The sequence below is a fragment of the Micropterus dolomieu genome, linkage group LG08, assembly GCF_021292245.1.
Source record: "Micropterus dolomieu isolate WLL.071019.BEF.003 ecotype Adirondacks linkage group LG08, ASM2129224v1, whole genome shotgun sequence".
Classification (NCBI taxonomy): Eukaryota; Metazoa; Chordata; class Actinopteri; order Centrarchiformes; family Centrarchidae; genus Micropterus; species Micropterus dolomieu.
In genome coordinates, this window is record NC_060157.1 from 18,891,324 (window position 1) to 18,900,725 (window position 9,402).

Consider the following 9,402-nt stretch of genomic DNA (forward strand, 5'->3'; position numbering starts at 1 on the left):
CGCCGGGCCCCCCCCCCCCCCCCCCCCCACAGCCGGCTCGGCCTCATTCCGTGGACCGTGGCCGAGTGTCCATGCCCTGAGTGCGCTCGCTGAGGCGCAGGGCCCTTCAAGAATGGAGCCTATTCAACAGCCTGCCTCCAGATGCTCGCCAAAACAGTCCTCCAGGCTACAGCAGGGTGCAGGAGAGGGGAGAGAGCAGGAAAGGGAGATAGGAATCTGATAGCCTGTAATTAACTGCCCAAATAAATTGAAGGAAAAATCTCAGGCTAAACCACTGCCCTCGGTCGTGATGTTTATATCTCATAGCCTTATTGTTTTGTCTCCTGTAGCATTTCAAAGATCTGTTATGCCTTTCCAGAGAAGGTGTTTGTTGTTGCAGATAAACTGTCTAATGTGTAGCGTCCACTATGATTTGCAGACATTGGCCTCAGACCCAAAGTGAGACATGATCCATATAAGAGCCCTGTGTGGGATTTTCTCTTCAATGTAAACTAATCTTATGTAACATCCGTTCGGATGCTAGGCACAATCTTTTTTCTTTTCATTTAGATGTAACTCGTGTTTTCTCCAGGAAATTAACCTAATGTACAGGAGCAAGCACAAAATAACACAGCATACTGGGAAACTCAACAACCTCTCCCGTACTTTAAAGTGATGCAATGTAAAGGAGTGCCTCTGTGTAGGAAATGGCACGGATCAATGCAATATTAATGTATCAATCAGCACCAAGTTATCAAGCAGCAGCAGAGAGAACAGAGCTGCAGCCCCTGTAAGCATGACCCTCGGCTATATGATCCCTGCTCTGAACTCCCCATCTTCTTTTGGTGATAATATATGTATCGAATTTAGACTCAAGCGCTCCTCCAGGAGAAAAGTGAGTATGAATTGCGAGCTAGGTGTGTATATTTCTCCAAGGATTCAGCACAATTCTTATGAATACTATATTACTGCACCATCCCAACATGCTACCACAGCTTCCTTAACAGACCAAAACAATCAAATATTTGCTTTTTTATATCAGTGCCTTTATCTCATTATGTGAGGCATTTTAAAAGCCCAAATTACAATCAACGTCCGTACTAAGCAGGACCTTTGTACATTTTAGGCTGCTCATAAAAGAGCGGTTTCTAGTGCTTTGGGTTGATTGAGAAGAGAACAAGACACTTTCTTTTTAATAAAAAGATTTAAATGTTTAAAAAATGTATCAGCAATTCTGTATAATCCAAATGCAGCTCTTGAATATAAAATACAGAATATAACAGACATAACTGACCTGACAAGTTGTTCAAATTGATGGGGCTAAGACCTAAAAACAAGGGTCTTGGTTACAGAAAAGTTTGAGGTACCCAAACATGAGAGCGTGTGCAACCTCGCTGCAGTTCTGTGGTCAAGTCTGACACCTATTGGTCAGGGCCTAGATGTACACTACATAAAGAAACAGCAACATAAAAAGCAAGACTTTAAAATATATACAAAGTCATGTTTATCAATAAAATAGGGAGATGATTATGCTCAGCTAGACCATTATTTATAGCTTATAGCCTATTTCTCCTGTTTAGTTGTTGGAGTTGTTTACCAGAAAGTAATGACTGAGTGTCTTTACAGAATCTGAATAACAGATCATGCTTAAACTTTAACGAGACCAAGTTAGTTATTGTTTTTTTAAAAAAAACGTCTTACCTTGAGATGGAAAAGGCCAGTCATTGCGGTGAGTGGTTGGGTGCAGCAACAGCCCTCACAGGCTAACCTTTGATTAACTGTAAGCATTAAAGAAAAGAAAATCTTATACTCTATTTTAAGCGATATAAAAATCTTTAAGGGGTCATTTTTTCATCATGCCTACTGCTTAACTTTACTGAATAGAGACCATTGTTTCAGATTAGATGACACCTTATAGTCTTACAATCTTAACCAAATACGCAGTCTAACCCACCAGGACGTGATGACACCAGAATTAAAAGTCAAACTATTGTGTGAGAATTTAAAGTTAAATTATAAAATTATACATGATGCTGCGAGAGCTAGAGCTTGTCATTTACACGAGAGTGCAGCAAAAAGTTGGCGCTTGATTTTGTCTTTTGATCTGAATGAACTTGTGAAGGGCAAGAAGTAAAGCACTGACACAAAATCCAGCTGAGCAAAACTGCGAATAGTCTGTGCTTACATGGGTACATGACTCGAATGGGTTGACTGAAGTTCTTGGCAGCTGGAGAGGGGATGTCAGTTCTGTACTCTGCTGAACATCCTGAGATGTCCATAAAAGTCCTGTCCAGAAGAAACTTTCAAACACCCCCTTCACTGGGGCCCTGGCTGCAAATCTGAGAGGGAGTCCGGTCTTTGAGGAATCTAAAAATGTCTATTGTTGTTAAACGACCAAGGTTTGGCTGGTATTTATTTATCTTAGTTAACTTTGAGACTCAAACATAACCACCAAAGCAAAATAAATATGAATTACCTGTTAGTTACAAACTACAGCTAGACCATAGACTGCATATTATATTATACATATAGCTATGTGTGGTCTTAAAATCAAATGACTACACAGTATGTCATCCACTTCTGTCAATGCAATGTCAACTGTAATTTTCACATTAAGTTTGAAGAAAAATGGTTTGAAAATATCTTGTCAAAGCCAAAATTAAGGACATATGTGCGTGTCAAGAGCTGGTATTCATATGTCGAGGTTGGTCGATTCACAAGTATTCAGGAGGAAAACCAATTATGTGAGCTGTTTGATTTGGAAAAGTGAGTCCTATTTTCTTTTATAAAGCTATGATGATTTTAGAGTCAATTTTCCATGAAATGTCTCGACAAAACCCTGATATATTCTGGTGTACAGATGAGCAAACACTGGAATGGCTGTTTAATTTGGAAGTGTTTAAGTTTGCTAACTTTGTCTCAAAGGCCTGGAAAAGAAGGCAACATGGATTTTTTAATTTGTATTTATTCTGATTTCGCTGGTTTATGAATTCTGCTTTGTTGCCATTGCTGGTTTACAAGGCCCTAACTGTTAGGCTCAATTTATTTCCAACCTTCTCACTGGCTATAGCCAATCATATGTCTCATATCATTAAGCATGTGTCTCCTGAATGTGTCCTAGAAAAAAACTAAATCAGGTGAAGTTGCATTTGGCCACTATGGTGCTCTGGAACAAACTGCGTGATCACCTGAGAGCTGTTGTAACTGCATCTTCTTTTAAATGCAGCCTTAAAACATTGCTTGTCTTTTAGGGGTTTGGTAGTTTTGGTGTGTATGGGTGGCTGAAATGTTATTTTATTTATGTGGAGTATTTTATGTGTTTTCCATCTGATTTGTTCAATGTTTTGCTTGACAAAACAATAAAAATGTAATTTATTAATTCTGTATATCAACACAGTGTCACACTATCTGTTTGTTCCCTTGAGGTTTGTATATTAAGGGCATTGTACCACAGTACAAGCATGTTTAATTGTCTAAATTGCTCATATTTGTGTACAATTATGCACCCACGCTTATATTTGTAACTTCCTTAATTTAAAACCTGCCTCCCCATCATGTCCATCTGAACGAGTTTACTTGGATAACGTCAGCTCTTTTAAACTTCCTAACCAAGACTACCATAGGACTGCAAATAAGGCTAATTTCAATATCAATCTGCCGATTATTTTCTCCATTAATCGCTTAACGTAATCATTTTTACGGAAAATAGTGAAAAATGTTCCACAGAGACATGTTCAGATGTTTGTTCCACAACTGTCCAAAACCCCTACACCGTTTACAATAACAGTAAAACAGAGAAAACTAGCAAATCGTCTCACTTTGATAAGCTGAAGTCAAGACTGTTTTGCTTAAAAATTTTTTTTAAAAACAATCAACAATTAATGACTAATGTGTTCAGATCTACCCCTCTGGGATTAATCTGCTGGTTTTGTTCTCCTCTTCATAGCTAACTTTGCAAACATTGGACCATTATTGCTAGCTAACTTATAACAATAATTTACACTGTTGCTACCTAGCTAGCGTTAACGTTAGTTAAAATGTTAGTTAAAATTACGCAGCTAACGTTACAGGGTCGATGAATCGCTAAGTATCCGGCACAACACCGGCCATGATGTCCACACTCTGAAGATCTAACAGTAAATGCCAATGCGCACACATAAGACACCACACATGTAACTATCATCTCAACAAACTGCTGGCCAACATCACAGACGCTAGCATCTACGGTATCACCTATCACGCTAATGTTAGCTAGCTATAGTGCTAGGTGGCTAGCTGTAGCATTAATTGCTTGGACATTGTTTTGCGTTGAGATACGAACACAGTATTACGCATACCTACCTCAAAACAATTGTTTCAGTTTTCTTTTACAACTTAAGAAAACTGGAATCATGAATGGCTTGATATCATAGACATGTAACGTTATAGCTTGATTTACACTGTAGCATGTGAAATAGCTGCATGTGTCTGGTGGTGGTTGGCGGGGCAGTAAAGTTCTTCCTGGTTCTTATTGCACCCATCAAAATGTATTCAATGTATTCATGCACAATAAGATATGTGTATGTGATAACTTGCAAGCTACCATAGTATGCTCAATGTGCAAGTTAGAAATTGCTTCATCTGCAGTTGTTCACATTGTATGATGAAAACAGCCAGTTTAGGGTCGTACTATTTCTGAATGACATCATTATCTACATTATCTATGGTGCGTTCCGAGGTAAATGGAACACAACTTAATTAAAGAAAAATATACAACTTGCAATATTTTATATTTAGGACTAAATCGTGCACTTAATTTGATCAATCAATGTTCCTTATTGGGTTAAATATTGCAAAACCACTTGAGAATTATCATGTCACAAATTAATTTACAGATGCAGGAAAAATCTACCTATTATACATGTACATGTACCTGTGAGGTGGTGCTGGAAGAGGCTGCAGGGGAAACTACATGACAAAAGGGACGGATGGGACAAGATGGAGTGGAGTGCCATCTGTGGTGGTTTGAGATCACTGAGCTGAGTCTCTACATCAGGCCCTACTCAGGGCTCGAATTCCTGAGTATCTCTGTGTTTTGTCCTTTGCAACAGAATATCAGATGGTGAAGTCACTGCAAAAAAAAAACTTAAAATTCATATGTTGCATTTCATCAATACAGCAATTACACACTAAAGTTTATCATGGGATGACTGCAGTATTAAAATAGATGTCCATCGCTAACTGTTTTAAGGCTTTTATTAAAAAACTAAATTATGCATGCAAATACAGAACAGAATATCTACCTTAGTATTGTTAAATGTCCTGGAAGACTGAAATGCTGCAAATGAAAGCTCAATCGTCTAGATTTCAGTCATGAAGAAGTCAGAAGTCATGTCCTTGACGTCAAGACACCAGAACAACATTTCTTCACACCTGCGACTCTCTGACTAAGTGACAGAGGGCTCTGACATTGACCTGTGGGCAGAGCACAAGCCATTCTAGTTCAGATAAGCTTTGATCCAAACCACCATAATGAGGGAGAGGGTCATCCGCTGTGGGAGGTGACATACATGTCACACTGGGACACCTGCTGTCTTTATAAAGTGTCAGAAATGATCAGTCTGCGTAGTTTGGTCCACTCCCAGTGTATATTCAAGGTGCTGTTTCAAGGTGTTGAAGAGTTTCGTGGTGTCAATATTACACTGCACTTGCTCCAGGCAAGCAAGTACAGCATTTCATTGGACACGTATCAGGTTTCCCCAAGGTAAATTTGTTCATTACGACCTAAACCTATCTCAAATTATTGTGTTGTTTTCTGATCTAATTTAGCAGGATAAATCAGTGTGTTTGTGTTCTTGGTTATTTGTTGACTAGGTGAGGATGAGGATGAGCCTACCCATGTGGTGTATGCTGGTCCTGCTTCTCTGTTCGAGCAGTAAAGGGATGGTTGTGGATAAAGTCAGACTGGCAAGGTATGTGTTAAGTCACGTTCATTTGGATATTGGTATGTTTGAACATTTAGCATCACTTTTTAATTTGATATGATTGAGCAGCAAAAATTCTGTGAAATCTGACACAAAATGACAGCTTCAGTTCATTGGTCCATTTGTCTCTTTTTAATAAATTTACTGTAGTGTAACTTTTACTGAAAAAGGCTAAAACAAAATAAATACCCTTTTGTCATAGGTATTTGAAGTCTGTTGGTGAAATGATGCTTAGAGCTGAAATTGACTGTAAATTAAAATACTTTAACTCATCATCATTTCTTTTCTTAGATTGTCTTCACATCAGATGGAAAAAGGACAGAAAACCATCCAAAACCTCAAAAGGCATTCAGATGGGACATTCAGCAGCGACTTCACCAACTATCTTGATAAGATTAAGGCTAAAGATTTTGTGGAGTGGCTGGCCAGCACCAAACCAGAAGGGTGAGCTGAAAAGCAACATTTATACCAAAGCTGCTTCTTCAGTGATGGTTTGATAGGACTGTAAGGGGGCAACACAGTAGTTACCGTGTGTTGTACTGCAGATTGCATAGAAATGAATAGAAATAGATGTGCAGTTCTGTCAAGTGTTAACAGCCATTAAGATGATAATGTAGAGCGACTGTACATCTCTGTAATATGAGATCAAAGTAGAAACAGTTCACATCTCATGTCCGTATTTTATATTAGATGTATCTTGTTTGACCTCAACCCCTTATATTTTACTAGCAGATGTCATAAAGACCTGCTCTACAATACAGCAGCAGAAGTTTAAGACAGCCCAGACCACATGTACTGTACACTTGATACTGCTTTACATCATCCAGCAGCAAAAGAGAAGATAAATCCTCTGCAACAATTTTAGAAACCATTGGTCATTTTATTTATTCTGTGGTGTTTTCAAATAAAATGCACATTTTGCACTTTGCCGTTTCCACAATGAGCAACAAAGTGAAGAAATATAATCAAGATGTTCAACTTCTTATCTTGTTATTTTGAAATGTCCTAAATATGTTCTTCAAACCTAAAGTCCATCTGTTATTTCATTTTAATTTCACCAGTAAATGCGCGATCATGTTCAGATACCTACGTCTTACAGAGAAGAATTTTCATGCACGATACGATAACTTCTGATGTATGGTCTTTCCTGAATCCATTGTGATTCACCTGTATGCCTTTGTTTGATGTTGTGATGCACACAAATGTCTTTTCAAATATATATTCAAGATTTTAGAATGCAAGGTTTTTGGATTGCCGTCCTATTCTGTGATCTGTATAAAGGGGGGAAACATTTCATACATACACGGTGCTGACCAGAGGTGGGTGCTGTTGTTTAGAAAATCTGAAAAATCAGCCAGCCAAACAGCTCAGGCTCAACCCAGGGTGATTTGGGAAGTCTTAAAAAAAAGCAGCGTGTGGGTGTAAAGGCATCTGTTTTGTTTCCTTTTGGAGTGCAGACTGTATATAGCACACACTTTGTTCACACAAATTTACATTGTTGCACAATAAGGTTATGCAATGAGGAAGGCAAAAAATCCACTAAGTAATTGAGTTAACATTTAGTTGAAAGGAGGGGCTGGTGGATTTTAGGTAGGTGGAGATAAACTGCAGGCTATAACTGCTGGTGGTGGTGGTGGTGGTGTAGGTTTTTATGTATATGTGCCTGTGTTGCTGCATCGTTTGTCATTGAGAAGGGTGCAGCTGTGCCTAACCATGATGTGGAGAGCTCCCTCTTTGGGAAAGTCCTCCCTCCTCAGTCTATCTCTCCAGGGGAGAAAGGGAGACCAGGGTATGAGGGGAGGGAGGGAGAAAGGTAGGGAACACCAGCAGAACACAAACGCAACCCTCTGATCTCAGTCAAGGGTTGAAATGGGATCAGATAGTAGGAAAAGCCCCTTTTACTGATGGCTATTCACAACTTTCTGCCTGTTTGATATTTACCAGCAGGTCTGCAGCAAACTGACAGAGGAAAGGGAATAAGAGTAGGACAGAAATTAACAATATAGTCCAAGCAGTGTATTGCAATGGACGAATGGAGTCCTTGTAAATAATGTATAGCTCTCATTAGTGATTAAATGATATACAGTGGCGTAAGCACATGTATAAAAGTCTCTCCTTAAAGAAGCTAATCATGGCAAAAGAAAATATGGTGACACGTTAAATCATTATATTTAGCCACGTTCAGGTCTACCCACAGAGAAACCACATGCTATGTGGCAACATACTTCAGAGGAAGGGAGGAGGTGGGATGAGAGGAAAGCGAGCGGAGGAGGGGGAGAGGGGAGTGTAGGTGTGGCTGTCTCCGAATTAGGTCGAGCTCCTCCGCAAACTGAACACATTTTTGTGGCTGGGTTTAGTTCCGCGCCAACCTGCGCTGTCCTCGTTCCCTCCAACACCATCCGAGCAGCCTCAGAGCCGGACAGAGGATGTCCATCCTCCCAGGACCATCTCCAGCACCGAGGACAGCTCCTCTGCATGGCGAGCTGCAAACACAGGCTGCTCCTCGCGCTTTCAAATGTCGTTAACGAACCTAATTTTAGGATGAAATGTTGTTGTTGTTTTGTTTTTTAGCGTGGGAGCCAGTCTCCTAGGCAGCAGTGCATGGACACAATCTGATGGAGGCACTGGGCCAAACTGGGAGTGTGCTGCTGACTCAGCCTCGACTGCTGCATTAATTTATCTGCACTGCAGTGCTCCACCACCTCCCTTCCCCTTCTCTTTTCCTTACCTCCCCCCTCCCCCTCCCCCTCCCCCTCCCCCTCCTGGTTCTCTCTCCTCACAGCCATCCTGAGAGAGAGAGAGAGAGAGGGACGGGGTCGATAGTCAATAAGGAGCAGCTTCCCATTGCCTATATGTGTAGATGATACATAACAGAGAGACACATAGATTTGAAAATATTATACAAAAATTCATGGAGATTGTGGAAGGGTGGGGGAGGAGGGAGATGCTGAGAGTGGATGTGACTTCAGGGAGTGAAAGGAGCCAGGGAGACAACATTTTGTAGGCTAATGTGACAAAAAAGGAAAGGGAGGAGAGAATGGAAGGGCGGTGTACTCCATGGAGAATTTCTCATCTATTCAGTGCCTTCACTGTCTGAGAACAACTCCATGCATCATTTACATACTTACTCTCCAAAAAATGGTTTCTAACCCTCCTCCCCCCTCTCCAAACCAATTGGAGAAGCACAAACAGATCAATATCCCCCTAACATTGCTTTTTCAGCCCTGTTCTCATGAGGTTGTGAGGTTATGGGGGTGAGTGCTGTAATTTCCTCTAGGCTATTTACTTTATGGTGGACCACAAAAAGGAGCATCACAGTACAGATGGACTGCATAATAATGGGGCTATAGTCCATATTCTGCCTGTGAGGGGGATGTTAACACGGGGCTCTTAACAAATTCAATAAGTCCATTACATTTGAACGGCTGCCTTTCACAGCCCTGTTACCACGGCGCCACTC

At 40.4% G+C, this 9,402-nt stretch overlaps 1 protein-coding gene and 1 long non-coding RNA gene across 10 annotated transcripts in view; one reads left to right on the forward strand and one right to left on the reverse strand.

The window, feature by feature from the left end:
- Positions 1-5,409, reverse strand: part of fignl2 (fidgetin like 2) — a 48,818-nt gene extending 43,409 nt beyond the window's left edge. Inside the window, exons 1-4 of one of the 8 annotated variants that reach the window (XM_046055596.1) lie at positions 5,262-5,409; positions 4,892-5,089; positions 2,165-2,318; positions 1,681-1,757 (exon numbers count right to left, since the gene is read on the reverse strand). The gene's annotated coding sequence lies outside the window, so the exon portion shown is untranslated. Of the gene's footprint in view, positions 1-1,273; positions 1,307-1,680; positions 1,758-2,164; positions 4,099-4,320; positions 4,455-4,891; positions 5,090-5,261 lie in introns of those variants that run through there. The other 7 variants (XM_046055595.1, XM_046055598.1, XM_046055599.1 and 4 more) reach the window with 7 other exon arrangements.
- Positions 3,818-7,128, forward strand: LOC123974736. 2 transcript variants are annotated; one of them, XR_006825919.1, is made up of 3 exons: positions 3,818-4,115; positions 5,833-5,930; positions 6,234-7,128. It is a non-coding gene; the product is annotated as an uncharacterized LOC123974736 (long non-coding RNA). The 2 variants fall into 2 exon arrangements; XR_006825918.1 differs by lacking the exon at positions 3,818-4,115 and adding an exon at positions 5,267-5,722.
- The last annotated feature ends 2,274 nt before the right edge of the window (positions 7,129-9,402 follow it).